The sequence below is a fragment of the Periplaneta americana genome, chromosome 15 (assembly GCF_040183065.1).
Source record: "Periplaneta americana isolate PAMFEO1 chromosome 15, P.americana_PAMFEO1_priV1, whole genome shotgun sequence".
Classification (NCBI taxonomy): Eukaryota; Metazoa; Arthropoda; class Insecta; order Blattodea; family Blattidae; genus Periplaneta; species Periplaneta americana.
In genome coordinates this window covers 46,856,852-46,883,084 of record NC_091131.1, presented here as the reverse complement: position 1 = coordinate 46,883,084, position 26,233 = coordinate 46,856,852, and the positions used below count along the sequence as shown (strand labels likewise).

Below are 26,233 nucleotides of genomic sequence, written 5' to 3'. Positions count from 1 at the left end.
AAAATAGGCGAAATATTGTCTTTAAGATACTGCTGTTTAGAAATTGTTGTAACAACCTAATTGCGAAGCATGCTGAGCTAAGTTTAGGGGTTATTTATTTAATATGATTTTTCCAATTTAATGTATTATTAATATGCAAACCAAGAAATTCTGTTGTAATTATTTTATCTAAAAACGACTTGAAAGCTGAATAGGTTTTGTGATTGCAGTCGAACTTCTATAAATCAAACATTTATATCGATGTCTAAGAAATGATAGCGCGTATCTGCGAAAATGACTCGTGAAACACTGCTTCGTAGGTGTCTTCTCTACAAATCTTACAGCATCTGTTCGGAATCAAACTCCTGTCTCTAAGGGAGAAGCCGTTGGCAGTATAAGTGAATGTGTCAGGGCTTGTTTTTCTTTAGTACATCACTGTTCTAAAGTTAGCTTCTTGTTTCCCTTAAATGGAAGATTTTATGTTTCCAGGCTTGAGTACTTTGAACAGGTGTTCCCTGCAATGTGTATCGCTCCGGGCCGTGTCATATAGGTTATGTCCTTGCCGGCGGCGAAGAACCGGAGGACAAGACTATCCAAGCTTCTATCATAAATTAGAAGCTGTAATTGTTATACGCAGCTGTTGCATGAGTCTCGTCCATTCTCGGCCGCCATACTTGTTACCAACCATCCAATTAGTCGCGAATAATTAATTTATCGGTCCAGATCATAAATTAATTAGTACTAACTACTCGATACTTGTAGGCTTAATAACGTGTCTCCGCACGAAGGTATTACAGTGAATGTCATACCGTCAAATGTAAAGTAGACGTCTTACCCAGTTTTTAATGGACCGTGGGAGATCTAGTCGTAGTTTAGTCAGATAACTGATACTCAACAATATCACATCTCACATCTTTCAAACTATTTTTGGTTTAGTTATATCATCCTTTGTGATCGAGCGGTTACAAGATTTGTTTACATGATTGGTTTACTCGCAGTACATAGCAGTGCCCTTCAGGAACCGTATGATACGGAGAGAACAGGAACATCATATTACCGATTCCCACTTCTGTTTAACAAGAAATATATGATCATAATTCAAAATCGAAACATAATACCTCATCCTCTCTTTAGCCAAAAAATCTATGAACAATGGTAGTTCAATAGTACGAGTTCCTAAGCCACCTAAAGAATGGACACAGTTGAAACAGAACAAAACAGCAACGGCTCTCCAGAAGACGAACTTGTACCTTCATTTTCTAACAACGATTCAGATTTTCCAGAACAAAATGCACTTCATATATTTCAACCATACTATAAAATCTAGTGAGAGGCCTCAATTCTTCGAAACTTGAAGCGAAACTTTTGGGTTCTCGCCTCCAAGGATGGAATTTGTTGAAACAAGATGTTAAGATGGTTGTTGATTTCTGGGCTTCTGCTGCGTCGTCTCGGTTGCTGGAGCTAACTTTTCGGCTATCTTGCTCTGGTCGTCAGCTCTAAGGACAATATGTTTGTGCGAGATCGTGCGTATTTGCTTGTTTTCCGCACAGAACCAATACGCGGTAAGTGTGAAATACCACATTCAGTATTCCCAACGTAACACACATAACAATTTCCCTCTTCTTACCGCTTAAGCGCGACATTCATTTTACTGCTTTAGGCTTTTAACATATTATTTTTAGAGACGTTTAACATAGTAATAATTATATATTGGAAACTTACCACTGCAATTTCACCTAAATTGCACTGTTAATTATTGTTTTTAAATATTTGCAATAATTAAGTAAAGTCTACTACCCCACGAAAGTTATTGCATTCCTGATACAAGTAACATTAAGGAAGCCGTGAAAAAATCAACAAGATTCCAGATGCCGATGTTATTACTGCAATATGTTGTATAAATAATATTGTTAAAATATTAAAATGAAAAATAAATACATAATCTTACCGTTTGTTTTAAGTTCGCATTTATAGACTGGGGGGGGGGGGGGAAAGACAGACGTATATCACGGCCTGCTGGAGTATAGTAAACACAGAAAACATTTTATAGCAACAATGTTGAAGAAAGATATTTTGGTTTTCCGAAGTTGCCGTCATTAAACAGAAACCAACATGGAGATTTCATTGCAACTAATTAGAAATTCGTCTTTCAGGTATGTAATAAACGATCTTCGCACAAAATAATGTACGATACACGAGCGGTATGTTTGTTTTTATGTTCTCGGAAATTAAAAAAGCTCAACTACGTTTCGCTTTTTCAATCTTTTCCTCGACCATGAAAACGTCAACATACCGCTCTTGTAACGTATATTACTATTACAGCTCATGAACATGTAACTTGACTTCATGCTGAAAAAGTAGTTTTTCTTTATTTCTTTACTGAGAAATGATTTTTCACCATTCGTATCTTTTTTAAACGATTTTCAGTATGTTACCCCATGTAACACCACCAAAATTTAACAAATTTCAAAGATATTGTTTCAGTACATATAAAACTTCCAAATAAAGAATTACCGTACTTAAAATTTCAGGTTTCTAGGTTACATAGATGCTGAGAAAAGGTTCTTTTTGTATTGAAAAACTAAACTTACGAAAAATAAGCTTTAAAATAAGACTTACATGCATATACTACACCTCTTCCCAGAAAAACGAAAAGTTAACATACGGTCGTATGTGATAAGCCATTTTAAAAAAAGAAAAAACAAAGATCAAATTTCAAAAATAAAAGATATAAAGTGATGAAAAATGAGCATTAAAATTATTCCCCTTCTCAAAAACTCGAAAAATTAAATTGGATACAGTTCGATTAGTCACATGCGATATCCCTACCGTTTCAAAAAGGGCAAAAAAAACTTTATCCATAACTGGTATCTAAACTGGTCTTTATAATGTAATCGTCCTTAGCAACCTAAACAATGACTTTATTCACAGCAGGGAATTAAAACTTTTTATTTTTAATTCACAGCAGAGAATTAATTTTTTAATCATTCTCTCCATCACAACCAATTTTAATTAGTAACAATAAAATCCACACATTCATACATTTATAGCTTCTTCATAAACTATAAATTACTATTTATTTATTTATTTATTTATTTATTTATTTATTTGTTCGTTCTTTATTTATTTATGTATTTATTATTTTTATTTATTTATTTCCTGTATATATATATATACATATATATATATATATATATATATATATATATATATATATTTTTGCATACCAATACATGAACTGTCTTCATAGAGCATACCTGTAACTTTCTTTTAATGTTTTATAATATTGTTTTAATACCGTACGTAATATTTGGAACCACTATTATAAAACAGAAACACACACAGTTAAAAATTCCTTTGTAATACAACAAAAAAGTTGAAACATTTAAAACAAAACAAAATTACAGACGTAAGACCTAGAAAACATTAGGTGTTGATGGTACATTTTTTTCCTCCCACATTTGGGTTCAGTGAAGTCGAATAAAAAAATCCGCCTATTTTGATTCAGAGGGAGGAAAAAAAGTCGAAATTTGTTGATTACTGTAATTAAATATCTCCGACAAAATGGGAGTGAAATCAGATTCATCCAATAACTCGGAAGAAATCGCTGTACAGACAGAGAGGCGTCATGCCAAAAGATACTGTTTTTGTATCAAGGATACTGACAATATGTAGGCTATTTCCGTAAAAATCTTGAAATCCTTTTATAACGTTACTGCACTTTCGTTTTATACTTTGTATTATGACGATGGTTTACTAAAAGCCCGAGACCATCTTAGGAAGTCGTAAGTTTTGTTCAACCCCAGAAAACCCTTAAGAATGCCACCGTCTGTACTTAGCTTGAGCCTTGTCATTGAAGAAACCAGGCTGGCATGAAGCAGTATTATCATTGATTATTTAATCTGCTCGCCTAAATGGTTCACAATGACGTGTGTATTCACACTCAGCTGATCAATGCAAGGTTAGGAGGAAGTGAAGAAGGCCCTGCTCCCTAGTACGGCTGCATTGATACATGAACTTGAATACAAATGCCTGCCATTCACAGTGAGTAGTCATCTGTTAGAGGAAGCATGCAAGCCTAATCCAAATAGACAAAGTGAATCGGAATCCTTAAGCAGACATGTCCGTCGAGGTGATCGCGGCATCCGCCCATCACTTTGCATTTGTTGTGCAATAATAATGTATGATTGTTCTTATGCTCATTGTCCAAAGTTATACAGTACTATAACAAGGAGAACGTTATGACGTTGAGGCTACCACATCTAGTGAAGGTAAAGGTATCCCCTTGCTCTCTATGGAGGAATATGGTGGCATGAGGGAGAGCTTCGTGCTTCCAAGATCTCGTGATGTGGATGTCATCACATCCGACCATAGGGATTTAACCCTTATGATCATAAGATATGCGAGAAGCGTCAAATGCAATGGCAGGACCACTTTTATGGCGCTTTTCTTTATGACTGCGAATGATGTATACAGAGTGATTCAAAACCCCTGCGGCCAACTCTGAGGAGTGATAGATCTGACAATAAGGAACCCTTTTTGTTACGCGTCGTTTCGAAGTTACCGTTGAAAATGTTTTTGCGCGAGCGTATGTCAATGTATGCGAATGTGTGCACCCCTGTTTGTTTGTTGAGATATTTGTAAGAGACGAGAAGGGTTGTTGTTGTTTGTTTACGTTTAATGTTCAATACCTTTTCCTTTCAGTTCACTCAAATCATCAATAATTGAGAATGGATGTCTACACTTTTCCCGAGTTAGCCAACATGGTAATGTGTTATGGGGAGGCTCGCGGAAACGGAAGAAGAGCTCTCCACATGTACCAACAATAGTTTCAAAACTGAAATCACCATCACCACACATGTTTGCTCGACTTTATCAGCGCCTTCGAGACGATGGGTCTCTTCGTCCCCGGTACATTGGTGGAAGACCGCATAGACATACATTCTCAATTGATGATTACACTGAACTGAAAGGAAAAGGTATTGAACATGAAACATAAACAAACATCTCAACAAACAAACAAGTAAACAGGGGTGAACACATTCGCATACATTGACGTACACCTGCGCAAAAACATTTTCAACGGTAACTCGAAACGACGCAACATAGACATAGGTTGTTTAACAAAAAGGGTTTCTTATTGTTAGATGTATCACCCCTCAGAGTTCATCGCAGAGGTTTCGAATCACTCTGTATATTGAGAAGGGAATTGAAAGCATTAGATCTATTATACAACGTGATTTAACACCGTAGTTATCGAACACAAAATACCCTTGCATTTGCTGTTATTGATATAAAATACCATGCATAGCTTACAAAATATTCCTCAAACGTGTTTCTCGCTAAAGTTGTCGTGGCGCTTTACATAAACATTTCCGACCATTGCGTTGATCCCAAAGAGTTTGTAATATATAACTAGAGACATCAACGGCGCTAGTTTCGCGTACAAAATTGAACCGCTGTTCGGCAGCCATTAAAGGGAGTTGAAGTTTCTTCGGGAGTGCGAGCAGTTCATGCTTATTGAGGAGCACGAATAAATATAAGTACACTTGAAGGGAAATAATATGAAATTGGTGAAATATTGCGCCGCAAATAATTGTTCGAACGTAGCTACTATTGTAGGATGCTGAGGAAAGCATGCATATCTTAATATTTGGAAGAATGTTCCAAATACAGTTCCTCCTTTGAATGTGTTTACAGAATGTCGGAATATTTCTTGGATAAAGTTTTTCTAGAAACACATTAATCAGGTTTATAAGGTTGGTTTCAACAATGTATGTAAGGGTTAGGTGCCATCATATTACAGTGGATTATAATAGCAGCGTGCATAAGAAAATCCTCAGACTATATCTGTCTAAAACTGTTTTGTTTCACAATAAATTAATTGATCATGTAATTTCCGTGTTGTACAGTACCGGTATGTACTTCTAGTTTTTTTTTGTATTAAATGCAAAGAAATTAGTGAAAATATAGCTGATGGCCTAGTTAGGCCTATTATTACCACTACTACTAGGTCTACTATGACCACTACTACTAGGCCTACTATTACCACTAATACTAGACCTACTATTATCACTACTACTAGGTCTACTATTACCACTACTACTAGATCTATTATTACCACTACTACTAGGCCTACTATTACCACTACTACTAGTCCTATTATTACCACTACTACTAGGCCTACTATTACCACTACTACTAGTCCTATTATTACCACTACTACTAGGCCTACTATTACCACTACTACTAGACCTATTAATAAGTTACTACCGAAACTAGGCCTCCTATTATCATTAGTACTAGGTCTATTACCACTAGTACTAGGTCTATTATTACCACTACTACTAGGTTTACTATTACCACTACTACTAGGCCTACTATTACCACTACTACTAGGCCTACTATTACCGTTACTAATTGTATTAAAAAGTCTGTACTGACCTCTAACTTGGTGGTCATCAACTACACAATGAATAGATTGTTTTATGATAAAATTTATTCTCATTATATTTTAAATCTGTTTCCAGAATTTGTATGATCTCATATTTCACCACTAAATATTATCTAAGCCCCATATACCTTCCTCTTCCTTTGCATGACAGGACTGAAATATAAATCATTTTAAATATTACAGTAAATAGCCATTAGTATGTCCTTAAAACAATACTAGTAATACTGAAAATTAATGTTGACATTGCCATTACTCAATATTTCACATACTTATTCCGAGTGTATATGGGTGATTTAATTTATTTTTTAGAATATCGCCAAATATAATGAATCTTTATAATACTTTAATAAATATAGCGCTCCTCTGCCATTCATGTTTATTTCATCACGACTCATCCTTTGTAAAAGATGTTTAAAACAGTGTCTATCACCAGGCTACATCAATGTACTATGGTACTGTTTTCGAATTTCGCGCCGCAAACACTCCCTTTAATGGCGGATGCTAGCCGATTCAATTTGTGACATTTTCCTTGCCTGCCACTCACGGGTCTGTGTCTCTAGTAAGTATTACAAACTCTTTGGTTGATCCCGATCTCAAAATATTCTCTAGAGTCCTCTTCCGCCTGAATTATTTTGACCCAAGATGTTTCAGGCACAAGAACTAAATATAAATTGTCAAACTTTGGAATCAATTATTTGTTGATTGGTGTTAATGAAACGGCTCTTGTTTTAAGCAGATGTTAAGTTGACGCTTGTCAAGCAATATCTGACGAACATTGCTGAAACCGGCAATGAGACAGAGAAGTCAGCACAAGAATATTAATCTGATAATGAGAAGGCGAAAAAGTACGGGGTAACTACACCGTATTGCCCTATTTTTATCTTGCTCCCAATACCAAAGAAATAAAGATAAGGGAATTTTATTCACAAACATACGTCGTATAGGTCCGCGAGATGCAGATGGGCGTAATGCCTTAGGCCGACCATCTCTGTCTGCTTGCTGCCCTAAATAGGAGTAACAGACCACAGGCCTGAAACAAAGAAGATGTCTTACTAGCTGTTTGAAAATGTTCTTTTCGTGCAGACATATAGAAAACTTAAATTATAGAGAGACAAAACAAGCAGGTAGATCACAAGTGGTCCTCAGTGTATTTCTGAGAACACATCTAATAATATACAAGACAGGTTTTAAACGCCATACCAGCAGAAGCATTACGAGAATTCCAACGCGGCCATCTCGCCTCATTTTGACACACGAGCAGTGGGCAGAAGGACGTCCCCACATACTGTACATGTGTACGACAAGTACACGAGCCTGCATATAAACAAGCCAGCGCCTCCTATTAAAATTCCTCGTTCTATTGTCCGCCGTGCTGTCGTCCTGCATCTCAAACGAAAATTAAAGCCGATGCAGAAGGCTATTTCACTGGAAGCCTTTTGTAATATCACGGCCTGATATTTCGTAATACATTTCAGGTAGGATACATTTCTACCTATCTTTAACATTGGAAACATTTTACAAGGAACTGACAGGAAGTGCGTTCATACGAGAAGCGTCCTAGTTAGGTATGCCTGTACAGAAAGCTATCGTGCATGCGATGTATTATGAGTTCAACAAAGGAAAGTAGTTCGATTCTCGGAAGTTCCCGCAACATTTGTGCTGAACTTCTGGTATACGCAGTGAAAATTTTTACTTTAGCTTAGTTTAGTTTATTGCTGGTAAAAGAACTTGTACATTATAAACTCGTGCTTGGGAAGCTATCCAAACACATTTAACGCAACAATGATAAACATAATTATAAAAATGAAGTGGACTTAAGACTAAAGATGAAATATTACCTAGAAAATTTCAATTTAATTTTTTTATTATTTACTTTATACAAAACAAATATCGGTACACATTCTTTAAAAATTAATTTCTTAACGCTATTTTTTAATTTTCTGAAAATAAAGTTTAGTAAAATTTGATATTCAGGTTACATCAACTGTTTATCTAAGCCAGTAGTGTCAGAGTTGTAAGCTCCAATACCGGTTGTGGAGCTAGATCGGAGCTTGAACTTGCTTATGTCTGTGGAAACACCGGAGCACGCAACCAGTCTAGTGGAGCGCTCCGCTCCGTTTAGTCCCTGTCTGACATTGCTGGTCTAAGCGGATGACGTGAATATGTCAGGAGAAAATCCACCAACGATTAGGGAAAAAACGGGAATTTTACTTGAATCAAATAAGGAGATAGGTTTGGAAGTAAATTACGAAAAGACAAAGTATATGATTATATCTCGTGACCTGAACATAGTACAAAATGGAAATATAAAAATTGAAAATTTGTCCTTTGAAGAGGTAGAAAAATTCAAACACCTTAGCGCAACAGTAACAAATATAAATTACAGTCGAGAGGAAATTAAATGCGAATAAACGTGGGAAATATCTGTTATTAAGTTGAGAAGATGCTGTAATCTAGTCTGGTTTCTAAAAGGCTGAAAGTTAGAATTTATAAAGCAGTTATATTACCGGTTGCTATGTATGATTTTGAAACTTGGATACTCACTTCGAGAGAGGAACAGAGGTTAAGGGTGTTCGAGAATAAGGTGCTTAGGAAAATATTTGAGGCTAAGAGAGATGAAGTTACAGGAAAATGGAGAAAGTTGCACAACGCAGGACTGCATGCATTGTATCCGTCACCTAATATATTGTAATTAGGAATATTAAGTCAAGACGTTTGAGGTGAACACGACATGTAGCATGTATGGATGAATCTGAAGCGTTCTACCCCGCCCAAGTTCAAGTCAAGCGTGGAATGAGACCTCTGCCATTGGTTGAACAGCAATTATACTTCTCTGCTTCTCTGTCGGCAGTGTTTACTTCTGCTTCAGACATTATGGAACGAAGTATAGAGCATCAGTCTGTCAAACGGGCGGCTTGGGGTCACAGACGGATAATGTCGCAGTTAGAGTTTTTCTCGGGGTCTGCATTACTCGTATTTTCAGGCAAGCTGTAACTTCGTAAGACCTTACTTTAGAAAATGTTTCCCGATTTGTTGAGAGGAATCAGAATATCGAAAAAAAAAAAAAACATAACTTCATCTATACTAATAATAAATCTGTAGCCGAAATTTTTCTGGTAATTTTCAATTTTCCAAAAATAATTGGTCCTAACATATATAATTAATCTCCCTGAAACCGAAAATCGCTTTTTTGAAATTTTTGTCTGTATGTCTGTCTGTCTGTATGTTTGTTACCTTTTCACGCGATAATGGCTGAACCGATTTCGATGAAAATTGGAATATAAATTAAGTTCGTTGTAACTTAGATTTTAGGCTATATGGCATTCAAAATACATTATTTAAAAGGGGGGTTATAAGGGGCCTGAATTAAATATATCGAAATATCTCGCTTATTATTGATTTTTGTGAAAAATGTTACATAAAAAAAGTTTCTTTAAAAATAATTTGCGATAAGTTTTATTCCTTGAAAAATTTAATGAGATAAATGAGTTTTAAAATTAAAATAACTGCCATCTAAGGCCGTGTAATGAATTAAAAAACAAATGACTTCGTCTAAAGGGGCCTTGGACAGCAACAATCGAAAGCTGTGAAAGATAGCCTACAGATAATGTTTCTGTGTTTGTATGAAGTAATATCTTAAGCTAAATTAACCGATTTGTATAATTAATTATTAATTCACCATTGGAAAGTGTAGTTTCTCTAGATGGACATAATGCTATAATGTTATTACAGTAACTTCTGAGTGAATCGAGAACAGGTAAGATTAAAATAGCTTCTTAAGCACAGAAAACTTGATAGGCTATTCTGTACATTCGTTTCCTGTATTTCCTAAAATAATTTTTATGACCAAATGAGTGGTCTCTGGATCAAAATGATCGCATTTTAATTATGCAAATACAATTTAAATTAAGTAACATAATAAACGATTTATCCTTAACTTATATCAAACACGAATGTTCCCTGGATCAAATGTCCTATTTTAATTATGTAATTACTTTATATTTATTTCTAACGGGTGCAGCGGAGCGCACGGGTACGGCTAGTTCAAAATATTAGAGCTGCCTCCCTCCTGTGCCTTATAAGTGGGCCGCGAAGGAATGTCGTCCATAACGCAATAAAAAAAATACCCCCTTCTTCTAATGAGATTTAGTTTTATTGATCCATATAAGATACGCTAAATTCTAACACTTCAAAAGGGCCATCTTGTAGGGTCTATATTAGGGTTGAACAACGATCGATAAAACAAGAATAACAGCTCCCGCAAAGCCGAAAACCCACACGTCGTTGACTGCTTAAACGAACTTTCAAGACATCGGGAGTGGTAAACTCTCGAACGTCAAGCAGCCTTGAATCACCATAGTTCTTTATACCAGACTGAACTCTTCTCTGTTTTGGGAATTGTCATATATGTATAAACAATCAAGTAGCCTATTTGAAACATTATCTCTACCTTTCCGTTCCCCAGTCTTTAATTATTAGGTCCTTATCAAAAGGATAGGAATTTTTTCGTACGTTTGAGGTCAAGTGTACAATCTCAACTAAAAAAATATTAAGCTTTGCTTAACTTTTTTTTTAAGTTTCTTAGAAATGCAAATTTATTCGAGAATTATTTTCTATTTATGAGACCATAGGTAATATCTGATAATAGAACCAAAACATTTTGATAACTATGATGTCTTTTTGTATCAATTGAACATCTCTAATATAATTTATTTCAATTATGTAAGTTATTGAAAGTTACGAAATCTTTTCACGCCGACCAAATTGTGTTTCGAGAATAATGAGGCAGACTCGAAGCGCACGAGAGTTACGAGACGAGACTCGAAAGACAAGTGCAACGAACACAGCAAGCGAGAGCGGCAGTTAGTTTTGTTCATCTTTAGTCTATATGTACACAGTAGGCCTATGTGGTTGCGAAACGAGCGAGTATGTAGTTAAGTTAGAAGAATACGAAATAATATGTTCAATTATTCTAACTCAGATTTGTTTCCATTCAAATAGCGCTGATGTTAAAATGTAGACATAGATTTTGAGGGCCTACATACTGAAACTTCCCTGCAAACCAAATATTTTTCGTTTTAACTCTTTTCGATCTGTTAAGACAATAAATAAAACCACATGTATATGTAGGATGGGCACCAGAAGAACAAAAGGACACATTTTGCCGTTCAGTTAACCTGTTCGATGCAGATGCTGGTTATGTTTCTGCTAAAGAATTAATAGTTTGCCCAAAGAAAACACTTTATTCGCCGCTTCTTTCAGTACAGTCGACATGGCAATGATAATATTTGATGTTGACTTTTACCTGTGGTCTCCCACTTGTACTGTTAGTTCATATCTGTATTTGAACGATCCTATTCATTACGTGCACAATATACTGACCTATAAGAGGCGATTTCTCAAGTTCGGTGCTACAAATGTCGTGTTATTTTTCAGTGCTTTGTATTGGCTATTACGCAAGATGTTGAACGACAATTTATCAAGCGACATTACTTTTCTCCATAGTATTTTCTTCTCTCATAATGACTGCATTGTGTAGAATTCTTATTTTTTTCCATCTCCTGGAGGAACTTCTCTTAGCAAATTGTCCGCTTAAGAACTTTATGTTCCTATGAAACTAGAAGGTGAGTCAGTGTAATCAAACGTGACGTCGTATATTTTTTGGGAGTACTATTGTTTGTATCTTGCTTAACCGTAGCTCAGTCAATTCAATCGTATCATCAAAATAGACCAATTATTGATCTCACACACGATGTTGAGGAATTTGTGATTGACAAGAAGAAATTGTGGTGATCCTTAAAGAAATTATATCATTGTTATATTGTTTCATTTAGACTTCTTTCCACTCCAATTGAAATATAGGAAACACGTTGATACACGGCGTGAAATACTTAAATGAAAGTAAAGTATAGCTAACCATCCTGTTCGGCAGCGTTGCCAATTGGAGGTGCGGGAGGGGGGACTAACGTATTGTGCATTTCTTTCTCTTACGTTCATTATTATTATTATTATTATTATTATTATTATTATTATTATTATTATTATTATTATTTTAACTAATCTTTTAAGCTACATATATGATACAATTAGATAAATACTTCTTATAATGATTTAAGTACATCAGTCAGTTCCCTTTATTACAAACAATGTAGACTGATTGTGTGTATGTATGTTTGTATTTATTATTTATTTATTTAATCTTATTTGAACGTAAACAGACATGTCCCTGAAAGCACCTTCTTCACATAAATAATAATAATAATAATAATAATAATAATAATAATAATAATAATAATACATTTTATTGTTTCTTTCACACAAAAATTTAAATGGCATAATTTATAATTAACGCACTTCCTAAAAAGCCAAAGCTTGTGCTCAGGAGTATTCTTGTCGTTCTTGGAAACATAAAAGTATAGCCTACATTAAGCACATTAAGGAGGGAGGTACATCATTGGCCTGCAAAAATTTAGTGAAATTACTATTTTTATCTCTCAGCTACTATAAAATCTAAATGAACAAAACTTCTCATACGATGAAAGAGTAATGGAACGGAGAATATCTGCATGGAAATAACATATGTACTTCGGTACATTAAAATAATATATAAAACTTCTCATGCTTAAAATACATACATTACACTTTATAAAACACTATTCAGAATATTAAAGTAGCTGATAATTTATCTATTAAAATAATATCAAATTTTCATATTTTTTACAACCGTAAAGCGTTTACACAATAAAATAAAGAATTAATTAAATATCTGCATGATTATTTTACTGGAACGTTGTAAAGACTTACATCAATAACATATTTTAGGATCTTTTACCTATTCCTTCAAGATTTTTTTTTTCTTAATCGTTGCCTTCAATATTAAATTTTCTAAAATGTTTGATTGAGAAAAAAATATTTCCTTAAGGAATAGGTGAAAGATCCTGGACTATATTGCTGATGTAGGTCTTTAGAATATTTCTGTAAAAGAATTTTGCAGATATTTAATTAATTGTAGATTTTATAATGTAAATGCTTCACGGTTGTAAAAATAATTATGAAAATTTGATATTTTTACAGATAATTATTATCTATTTTAATATTCTGAATAGTGTTTTATAAAGTGTAATGTATGTATATTAAACATGAAACGTTTTGTTTATTTAGCTTTTATAGTAACTCACTTGATGATATGTGTCAGAGGAAAAACAATTGTTTGTATGCATTTGAAGTCTGACTAGTGTATTATGTAGCTAGTCGGTGATGAATGAAATGGAGGGGGAAAGGAACTGGCCACTCTACCCCCATTATCTCCTGGCCTACTTGCCTCATAAGTGGTTCTGATGATTAAAAGTGGTACCGTCATTTCCCATAACTATGGTCCTGGAACACAACTATGGTCCATGATACAACCATTCAAAGAACATTGTAGAAGTAACATAGACCGTTTCCTAGATAGCTGCAGTGCCTTGACTTCAAACTGCAGTACAGCAAAAATACAGATAAAAGAGGTACTACGTTATGGAGTAAAATTTTTTCATGGTTGTATCGTGGACCATAGTTGTGTTCCAGGACCATAGTTATGGGAAATGATGGTACTCTTTTTTCCTTCCTACAGGCTTCAAAACGTTTTCTTGATTTTTTTTTTATATAACCTTGGTAGTCCTCGTTCTTCAACACACTCGCATAATATTCTGTTGGCCTCACCAAGCCCCTCACGAGCAGTATGGTTTTTGATTAAGGAAAAATAATACTTCTTCTCTTCCTGCAATTATAAATGCTTTCCACGCCCATGAAAGACTCGACTCTGCGGAAAGCGTTGTTCATGAAATTGAAGAAACATCTTGCCTGGAGTGATGCCAACTTGGGCAACATTATCGTTATATCTAGCAACTTTTAGCTGATTTTGATGACAAGAATTTAGTTTTTCAGTCTAGCTACAAATATAGTGACTTTCGGGGCACAAATCTTAAACTTTTTAAAATATTGTTATTAGAATATTTCTTTGCCGATTTTTTTCCTTTACTAAGATTCCTTCCTTTCCGTGATAATTTATCGTTCTGCGCAGTTCTTCCAATGAAAGATCGCAAGATCCATGAATCCAACATAGCTTTACTGCAGGTGGCAGGACAGCGATTATCGAGCGGAGGACAAAGTAGTGTTAATTTATATTCTTCATTCTTATAGTTATATTCATCGGATGACAAATTTTTCTTCATTAATTTTGGGAAACACTTAAAAGAATTTAAAATGCATTCCAAGACAGTTGGAAATTGTACTTTGTCGTCATAATGACTTTTATTGTTTTTACTTGTAATTTACATTTTTCGAATGTCCAAATTTTGTATATTTTGGAATATAAGGTCTACCGTTTTTACTGATGTATTTTTACCTGGAAGGGAAATGAATTAATTGATCGACATTGTGGCCCTGAAATAAACAATTAATAATTCTCTCCTACGTCTGTCTACAGAATCTTCTGACCTATTCCATAAATCTGTTTTTTCTGAAATTACACCCTTCGTCAGACATGAAAACTGGCCAAACAAATTCTATATCACTATCAATATTTTAAATAGTCCTTGCTTTGCTATCAACTCAGCGTTCTTTTCCATCTCAAAACATAGAGGACCATGCTTCAGTGAAGCCTACTAGAAAATATCTTAGTCCTTGAAGTGTTTGTTGCATTGCATGTCTAAATATTTTACACAGTTTTCATAAAACGTTATTACTGTTCCTTCCACATTTTCTTTCTTAACTAAGCCTTCTTCATTATCTGGAGAAGCAGGATATTTGAAGTCCACATTCTACAAAGGAGGATATTTAGTCGTCCTGCCAGACTCACGGAAGACGGAAGGACAAACATTCACAAAGCAGGATTGTCCTGCCGAAAAGAGGATGTATGGTCAATTTATGGTATGGCTGGCGCTAGCATTTTTTGCGTGTGTTCTAGATATATAGTGTCCAGTTTGTGAGCATTGTCCAGTTTGTGAGCATGTTGCTAGTGCAGCTGAGAATGGTACCACTTCCTATACACGTCACATCAGCCATTTGCCAAACTCGGTTGTCAGACTGACTGCGGCAAATGTAAAACACAAATGTAACGTTCCCATTACTTATTTCACACGCCAAAAACGGTGACGCGGACTATACCAAGGTGTATTTTAGCGCGATTCGCCGAGTATTACCTGACATTCGCTTTTCAGTTGGGGAAAACCTGGAAAACTTCGAACAGAGCGGTCAGGTCAAGCTGGATTCGAACCACGCAAGACCGCATTCTCGGAGCTTGTTCCTTACTTCTGAGCTACGCCACTGGTTGGTATTTTTCGTAAGAAACGAACTCAGTGAACAATTTCAGTACAGAGAATAAGTTCGTCATCCTTGGTCTCTTGGTTTTTTCGCGGATTTCATTTTAAAATACATCTTAATGTATTTGTCAGTATAATCTCTTAAGAAATTCTGCGTAAGGCAAATAAAAACACGTCACGTCAACAGACAGGACATCACGTTGGCTTCTGCTAACAGGAGTATGAAAATCAGTTCCTGGTACCGAAATGCCATAAGACTGAATGCATTGTACACACAGTCATCCACTCAGGACGGAGGTACTCTTCTTGCGGTGTCTCATTATCATCATTATATGGCATTTAACGCCTTGGTAACACTGGCGGCTTGTCAGAATACTAAGAAGGAATAGTCGAGCCAATACACTCCTTCCGAATGAGTGCCATATTAAAACTTTTAGGTAACCGTAAAAAGAATTGTAGTTTTTCACTTAAATAGGATGCTAAATAAAATATACATTACTTACAACGAAATTAATTAATTTTATTTTATTAAATTCTATATTATAATATAGAAATTCTTTCAAGTAAGTAAAGAATTTCAGTGTTTAGAGTGCCCACAAAATAACGTATTTTAATGTGATGTAAATTCAGCAGTAATTGATTCTAAACATGTATACGTGTAATAATTTACTTACATAAGTATATCTAGAGTGTCATACGATGAATTAAAAGTAATAAATAGGGGGCGGATGTTGATAAAAAGTCATCGTCTTATTTTTCACAATAGGACGATGCTCATTAGTATAGAAATCCTTTCTATGTTAACACCAACATAAAAAAGTAATTTCTTACATTGCATTTTTTGCATTTTTTGACGTTTTTGAACAAATAGGTCATTTTATATTTTTTTCGGCATTTTTGGTCATTTTTAATACTTTGAAGAATTTTAGATCATTTGGAATGCATTTTACTTTCCTCTTTACCGATAAGTCTGTTAAATCAATCTCTAAGCAAATAGGTCAGTAGTAATTACCTACTGAATAAGTTAATAACAGTGAAATTTGAGTTTTATAGTTTGGAACAGACTCTAAAGTCTAGCCCTCATTTCACTGAAGGCTTCACTTCACACAACGGAAGTAATATAAAATGCTTGACAGCAGCTTATTTTCAGTGAGGACTTTGACTGCTACTGTTCTTTTGTCGGTACGAGAGTGTCTTTAGAATTTGTTTGGAAGGGCGGAAACTTTCACCATGTCCTGGACTGGAGGTTGTATCCTCAACATGGTTCGGAAGGGATGTCTACTGTGGTAGACAGTATTTTTAACACAAAGGTTGCAAGAATGCACCCTGGGTCCACAATTTTTGTCATTTACACTCCTTCATCTGGAAGATCTGGTAACAAAGTAAAGCACGGAAGGAGAAGGAGACGGAAAATATAGGCACTGATATGGACCACCCCTGATTGAAACACATTGTAAACCCTCATTAAAATCTATAGTTTTCCCTTAAAAACTTCATTTTGTTGCATGTTCTTTTTCTTTATCTTAGCCAAATTCCAGGAAGTTGCCTCCTCTCTCCGAGATTTGCAGGGCAGTCATCGAAACAAAGAGACTATTTTTTAAGAAGTTGTGGTGCGAGTACGGTGAATAATTTTTAAATGTCACTTTCTTTTAATTTTAAGTCATTTTTCCATTAGTTTAAGGGCATTTTAATGATCATTTTAAGTAGCTTTTAGGTCATTAACATCCGTCTCGTAGTAGTAAAACTCCAAGAAACAAATTACGTAACTTTTTGTTTCTGCATACTTTATTAATTTTATCTTACTGCGCAATTATTTATAATATTGCACAAGCATTTCACAATTTGCACAAATAAAATTTTTCATTTGTGCATTTTTGCGACAATTATTTATTTTTAGCTTAAACTCTGGTTATATATCTTTTCTTGATCATAAGCTGGCAGTAGATTTTGTATTGTAGGCCTATGTGGCACAGTTGAATAGAGCTTCAGGAAAGTTCTCTGTACATCGGCCGTTATTGCGTTCTTGTTATTTATATTCATTTTCCTTAATATTGTTTATTTAATTATTATTGTTATATTATTATATATTATATTTATACTTCTTTGTATTTTCTATTTAATTATATTTTATTATATGCAGCCTTGGTTTATTTATACTCGCTTCCACTGCGCCAGGTTAATCACCTTCAGCATCTGACTCGGTTGACGTACCCAATATGCTTGTGTAAGAAGAGGACGTCTCAGTATTCACGTCAAAATTTTAGGTGTTGAAAGTTACATTACCCGCACTATATTGCCAGACACTTGTCACTGATTAATCATGCAGCGTTGGAATTGTAAACAACTTTGTAAGGTTTTAACATAGACAGCCGTTGTAAACACGAGGCCTCTAAACGGGTGAATTTAAGTTTATGCTGCGTAACCCAGTTCGGTAGTACCATGCCATCAGAACATGTGTTCGTCGTGCAAAATAAACATTCATAATTCGTCGAAGATGTAGGCCTAAGTTGTAGTAATATCGACCTTAACTGGTAGAAGTAAAAGATTTATCGGCATACACTTGAGATAGAAAGCAGGTTCCTGCATGAGCTAGCATTCACAAATCATGTGCATATCACCTTGAGGTTTCTTCTCCGTTAGGGCGTTGAAGTCTCCGGGTCGCAGATCACGTTCCGCCGTGCACTCCACTTATCAATTACCGCAGCGCCCCAACAGCTGTGCTCGGTATTCTTCTATCACACTTTACGCTTGTTGCCATTTGAAGAATTGAAACTCTGCGGTTACTGAGTCGTGTATCGAATATTATCCAATCAACATCTAATGACGTTGCTAGGTCACGCAAACCTTTTTCACCCATTATCAACCTGACACTTTTAATATCACGTACTAAGAATTCAATTGTTTCAAACACCATATATAAATTATCTTTGACTAGGACAGTGGTTCTTAAACTGTGGTTGCGATACGCGGAAGATGTGGCAATGGAGTTTCAAAAGTTTATTCGAAAGATAACCTATTTTAATTGTTTCAGATACCGTAAAATTTGTAACACAGTCAGCCTCCCACGCTCAAAACAAGAGTTCTGTATACTTTGAGATTTGATTACATTATTATTATTATTATTATTATTATTATTATTATTATTATTACATAACTCTAGTTTATTTCTTGAGTGACTACAAAAGTTGCAGTCTTTACATGCACTTCTCTCTGCGTTCCGGTGTCGGTTAGTTCCCATTTGGAATTATTATTATCAAGCTGAGGTTTTCCCTGAGGTTTTTCCCAGTTACAGTAATCTCTTGGAGAATCCAGCCACCGGCGTAGCTCAGGCAGTTGCGTGTTTGCCTGATTCGATTCACGCTTGGACTGATTACATGGTTGGATTTCTCCGATGTCTCTCTCACCCGTAAGGCGGAATTTAGGTAATTGATGACGAATCATGGCGTTATCTTGTCGAATTCCATGTCGCTATCAACAATTCCACCGATGCTAAATAACCTAGTAATTGATACAACTTCGTTAAATAGCCGATTAAACGTTTCCTCCGACTCGTCATGCTGTCACCAATTTCTGCGACGCAAGATAATTTCAGAACTGATATAGCGTCCTTACATAGACAATTGTAAATTTACTGAAGTTAAAATTATACAGAGAGGATAGTGTGGAGACACCTATAACTACGAGGTGAATATCGCGTATTAAAGTTTCCATGCATCTGGATATCTCTGTGGCATAATCCACCAGCATGAAGAACGATTCTTTCCTCTTTTCACAACTCACTTACTTATTTACTTACTTACGGGTTGGGTTTTAAGGAACCCGGAAGGTCATTGCCTCCCTCACATAAGCCCGCCATCGGTCTCTATCATGAGCAAGATTAATCCAGTCTCTACAATCATATCCCACCTCCCTCAAATTCATTTTAATATTATCCTCCCATCTACGTCTCAGCCTCTCCAAAGGTCTTTTACCCTCCGGCCTCCCAACTAACACTCTACATGCATTTCTGGATTCGCCTATACGTGCTACGTGCCCTGCCCATTTCAAACGTCTGGATTTAATGTTCCTAATTATGTCAGGTGAAGAATGCAATGCGTGCAGTTCTGTGTTGTGTAACTTCCTCCATTCTCCTGTAACTTCATTCCTCTTAGCCCCAAATATTTTCCTAAGCACCTTATTCTCAAACACCCTTAGCCTATGTTCCTCTTTCAAAGTGAGAGTCCAAGCTTCAGAACACTAGCCAATTAAAGAAATGATACTTCTGAATAGTTCATTCTCTATTTGTAATATTCTTTTACCCTTACAACTAAACGAAAAAGGTATTTTACCAACAACTTCAAATTAGTGTAGCTCTGAAAATATTGAGTTAGGACACATGTTTATATGATATTTTTTGCCCAGAATGTCTTTGGAAATAAGGTCCATAAGTGACGGTAAATCCTCGTGAATCACCCTGTATAAGAGCTAAACCCTTAACAGGTTATTGCCCTCCAGGAATATAAATAAACTTATCTTTATCTTTATCTTTATTCTCTGATGAACCTCTTTTGTAAGGAGTAAATTTTCAATTCATTTTGTTCAATTTATTCTTTAAATGTTTTATTTTCAATAATAATACTTAATTTAATTTAATTGTAATATTTAATCTGTTCAAAGACAACATGGATACGCAGGATGTAAAATATACACTTCATAAAATTAATCGTATTTTTACTTTTCAAATACAGTCAAGTGTATAAATGTAAAAAAAAAAAAATAATACTGTAGTCAGTGTTATTAAATTCAGTTTCTATACGTTGATCTGGGAAGGCTACGAACAGTATTTTTGAGAATCTTCCTATTGAACAATCATAATCACTGTATCATCTGGGCAATAAGTTAAAATTGTTAGATAAGCTAGTTACTCCTAATGCTGTAGCTGATAGATTATTTTGCATAATGCTCATACAATTTCTCTTTCGCATTTCCACAGTGTCTCAAGGACCGCACACTGTCTGTTATAAAATTAATTTTTAAACCCTTTCATTAGAAATGAAAGGACGGAACAGTACATGTAAATTCAATTAAATTGAGAACGCAAAATTTTACCACAGACAGTCGTGCACGATTTCTTGCTGCCGCTCTGAGTCGCCAAACAGAACTAATCTTTTGTAATATCGTATTGTGGCGCTTGGTGCATTAATACATTTTTTTTCAAGTCTTCATGCCGAGAGGTATAGGAATGCCCTTCACATTAATAGAATTTTGCAGTGTTCGATATTTGGTAAGAAGTTTTCTTATTTCCTCTTTCTTATAAGCGAAAACACTGGTTAACAGCCATTTTGCATCTGTAAATCAATTCATGTTAATTTTTGGTTGTAGAATCTGAAACGGTCTTCGAAATTGCTGTATCACGTAAGGGTTTTGAGATATTATAGATTTTATAGGGATTTTTAAATATCTTTACATTGTTAATATTGTCATTTTTTCAAGCATAGTGTATAAACAATCAGAATTATGATGTCTTATCTTTGTATTTGGATGCAATATATAGTGGAAGAAGTTTTCAGAAGAGTCACTATATGGCAGAGATATTTAGTTGTGAGAAATGCACTGACTTTGCCTGGTAGAGACAACTAGCTAGCGAAGTCAGCCCTGTAGTCTAGTGCGTGCTGAAACGTGATTTTGTTGGCTTATAAGAGTTTTTTATGTTGTCTATAGTAATATCACAAGAAGTCTGAGATTTACCAATAAATCCATAAGCGAAACGAGGGGTTTATTTGGGAAATCTCACACCTCTAGTGACATTTATTAGGACTATTTCGTGAATAAAATACAATTCTAAATAATATATCCCTACAATTCGTTCACAAAACGTTAATAATTGTAAATTTATGAATACTTAACCTATTCAGACATTGTGAAGTCAAAATAGATGAATAACGATTACTGCAATAAAAAAATTGAATGTTATTCAGCAATGTCAATTGAGAAAAGCGAAATACAGGTTTAAAAATGTTAATTACATGTACTGCACTTTTCTCTGGTTAATTATTATAACAGAAATATGTTTTCATTATCTACTGAAATCATAATTAAATTTAAACATTTTATAGTATAATTACGAATAACCTGATTAATACATTAATTAAATGAACGATTGTTATGAAGAGTGTCATTTTCTTTAGATAAATAGACATGAAATTAGAAGATGAAGTTGTAGATGTGGAAGTAGGATTTCGCACTTATTTAGTACAATGGATTCATGCTCTTCGATTTTCGTGGAAACAGTTGGCGACACTGACTAAACAAAAGAACGACCATGCGATAAATTGATAGTGATAAATTGACTGTGATTGGTTGGAATTCAAAATGTCATTATACTTCATTGACCGAAAATGGAATGACGTCATATAAACAAAATAGTCAAGAAAACTTCAGTGGGGTTCTAAGTGTTACAGTATGTTATTCTTGAATTTAAAACGCTCCCTCTTTACCAATATCGTGTTACTGTCTTTGTGTTAGTGTTGTGTATCTATGAAATGTGACGTGATAGAAATTGATTTTTCTACTGAATTCAACACCCCAAAATCAGGTAAATCCACCCATTTACACACCAGATACACGAAAAAAGTTTCAATTTATCGACTTGTGAAATATTTATTCCAGACGGAGAATGTAGGCGGATATGATTATTCCTCTTCGCACTACACCAATCCACATTCTACCCGTCGCTTATCTGTGAAGGGTTATATCTGTACCACCTCTCACCCCTTACATTAATTGGTCATGTAGTTCGCACCTAAAAATAGCTAAAAGGATCACTATAACAGAGCGGAACATCCGTAAACAATTGATATTGAGACGCAGTATGTTATTTTATTTATCTTATGGTTTTATGGCAATAATAATAATAATAATAATCATCATCATCATCATCATACGTGATGTGACAGTCCATGAAAAGCCAAGGTCGAACAGCCGACTGCTAGCTTCACATCCACAAGCCTCAGCAAAGGTGAACGATCATCCAACCAGTATGGGGCAACGTGTGGTCAGTATGACGATCCTCCCCACTCTTTATAGTCGTAGCTAGTTTTCGAAACCGTAGCTTTTTAGATTCATCAAAATACTGGGTGGGCACTGGTCTCATACACTTTCGATATTCTATGATAAAATTTCCGCCATGTGGACTCGAACCAGCGCTCATTCAATAATGTCAGTCCAGGCGTGATTCCTTAGACTACGACGCTACGACGCAGGACTAAATATTTCCATAATAAAGAATAATCCGTGGCGCTACAGCCCGTGAAGGGCCTAGACCGACCAGCCGGCTGCTGGCCTCACGCCCACATGCCGAAGCAGAGGTGGACGATCATCCAACCAGAATGGAGGTATCGTGTGGTTAGCACGATGATCCCCCCCCCAGCCGTTATAGCTGGTATTCGCAACCGGATTTCGCTACCTATCGTAGCTCCCAAAGTGCATCACGATGCTGGGTGGGCACCGGTCCCAACAACTGGCCGAAATTTCATGAGAAAATTTCTTCCTCCATGAGGACTCGAACCAGCGCGCATTCCGTAACGCGAGTCCTAGGCAGGATGCCTTAGACCACGACGCCACGGCGCGGGACAAATATTTCCATAGTGGATGTAAATGTAGCTGACCAGTAATTTACTTAACAAGCGAAGTTTAGGGTACATAGTAGTGGCAAATTTGAACTGTAGTAAACTATGAAGAATAAAACAAATAATCTTGTATAAGGAATGCATCATAGTTTTTGGCTCACGCTGGTGGCCTAAAATCCATTACAGTGCTTTACTGTGTGTTCGTTTCTAAAGCGGTGAAGCGGGAAGGACAAGGGCGGGAATATCTCCTTTTCTTTTTCCTTCCCCTTTATGTCCAGGACTGGTCTAAGTTATACTAGGAGATTTTTAACGTGCCAGAAAGCTCCGACACGGGACACACGGCTTAAAGTTTCTCCCGGAGAAATTGCGCTTCGAATTTTTGTTTTTAAAATTCCATCGGACTCAAGCGGATTTGAACCCGAAACCCTTGGATCTAGAGGAGAGCGCTTTACCCCTAGACCACTGGGGGGACGACAATCCATGTTAGGAGAATACTGTCTTAATGTCTTAATTGCACGACCTTCTTCAAATACTTCACTGCTCCCAAATCCGATCAAGGGTTTGTCTAAAATTCATAGACAATATTCGTCACTCTACGAATATTAGATAGGGGAAGGTGTTGTACCTTGGGTCAGTTGTACCTTGGGTCATTCATCATTTCTCTGCCATTTGTGTTTTGAAAAATGAAGTATTACAATCAAGTTACATATTTGTACACAAGAGTCCTCTCACAAAGCTTTGGTGATCTTCAGATACAGTGGTTTGCTTTCTTTGTGAAGAAATTTGTTTTTGATCTCAGAAAGTATTTTGTTTGTAGTGTGTTCTTTATTTTTTTTTACGGGGCTGTGTTATAATTCAAGACATTTCCAATAGTAAGGTAAGATCGTTGTTTCTTTCTTGTTCGAATGGTATATTAGGTTATTGTTAGAATATAACCTAACTTTTGAAACATGATGTTCAGTTCACAATGAGCAGTAGTTGTAACTCGGTCCACTTGAAGCGTTGTACCTTGGGTCGACCCAAGGTACAACATTGGACTGATGATGAGCAGAAGTGTACAAATCATTATAAATTATTAGTTAATTTAATATAGTTTATTGCTCAATATGTTGGAAATATTATATCGTCATACTTTTATTTTTATAGAACCATGCCAAGAAGCAAGAATGGAAAAAAGGGGGAAAAAGTAGATATAGAAGCACTTCGCATGGCTATAAAGGATGTGTTAACAAATGGAACTAAAGTGCGAACTGCTGCCAAAAATTATGATATTTCGAAAACTACGTTGCCTAGGTACTTAAAAAATATGCAGGATTCTAATGAAAATGAGTTTGTGTACAGAGCTAACAATGATGTGAAGAAAGTGTTTACTTTGCCACAAGAGATTGAATTAGTAGAGTATTTGAAACAGGCAGCAAAGCTACATTACGGTCTAAATAGAAATGAAGTTCTGAAACTTGCATATCAGTATAGATATGAAAATAATCTGGCTATTCCAGAGAACTGGAAAATCGAGAAAAAAGCTGGCGACATGTGGCTTAGTCATGAGGCTACCACCTCCCTACCAACAAGGTTAATCTAAGAGACAAACTTCCCAACTACAATTCGCAGTTGATTTCAGTAGTTATGATGTTAAGTAGATCGATTTTGTGTTTGATATCTGCTTAAAATGCATTATTGCATGAACATTTTGCAAAGGAATTGTATCTTTAATTTGTTTCCTGTTATATTCCAGAAGTTTCGTGATTTTTAGATAATACGTACACTTTGCATTCATATTTATGTTTATCCATAATTTGTATCTTGTTTCTTTTCTTGTAGGCTAAATTTATAATGTGACCCAAGGTACAACATGGGGTGACCCAAGGTACAACCTCATGTTGTACCTTGGTCCATTATACTTGTATACATTTAATTGAATATAAAAATTATCAAAGTAATTAAATTCGTAAATAAAAATTACCAATGATATCTCAAAGAGTAGCTTCATCTTATTTTATAACTTGGACAACCTAATAATCATAATATGGTAAAAATATAAATTAAATGTAAAAATGACCCAAGGTACAATACCTTCCCCTATTTGTGTAGAATGACTAAGTAGTAAGATAGGCCTACCTTACTTGGAGGCGGTTCTATTATAAGTTGTTACATAATCAGCTACACTATATCTTTTTGCTTCATTTCAATTAAGCCGTTCAAGAAGATAATTTGTTGCCAATATCATATCGCAATTTGCATACATTAAATATTGTAATCATTAGCTTACCTAAGAAAACAGCTCGGCACCACACCTAAACACACACACACAAATAATATATCCCGCTCTCATAAAACGGTAACGTTTATAGAACGGTATCACAATCACATAAAATAACACTATTACTAGCAAATCCACGTAAATTATTTCACTGTTGCACTTGACATTCACTTTTTTCCTCTCCGTTACACCTGATTAACACACACGTGTTCCGTCCGTCTTCTGTTCCAGACAGCTGACTGTCGTGCAGCGCGAGCGACGGCTGGCTGGCCAGCGACTGAGCCCGCTCGCGTAACGTATATTATGGTCACATGGACTCACTCTCACTCGTAGGCGAGGACTGGACTGCAGCTCACAGGTAGGAAGGAACCTTGCTGACACTGCCCACTGTGTGCTTGTGTTGTAATGTTTTCATTGAACATCTCTTCATGACATCAAGAGCCTTGATAACACCATTGTTGAAGCTGTTTCTATGAACTAGAAATCTGACCGCGATAGTGAAATGTTTCGAGTACGATCTGTCTCATTGCTACGACAGTCACGAAAATAAGTCGATGACAAAACTTCGACCGCAGAAGAGGTAATCATCTCAGTGAAAAGGCTATAAAACTGCGAATAGAAATATAAATAG

General features: G+C 35.5%; 1 protein-coding gene across 1 annotated transcript in view; it reads right to left on the bottom strand.

The window, feature by feature from the left end:
* Window positions 1-25,908, bottom strand: part of chas (chascon) — a 472,926-nt gene extending 447,018 nt beyond the window's left edge. The window contains exon 1 of the mRNA XM_069847044.1: window positions 25,612-25,908. The gene's annotated coding sequence lies outside the window, so the exon portion shown is untranslated. The remainder of the gene's footprint in view (window positions 1-25,611) is intronic.
* Between the last annotated feature and the right edge of the window lie 325 nt (window positions 25,909-26,233).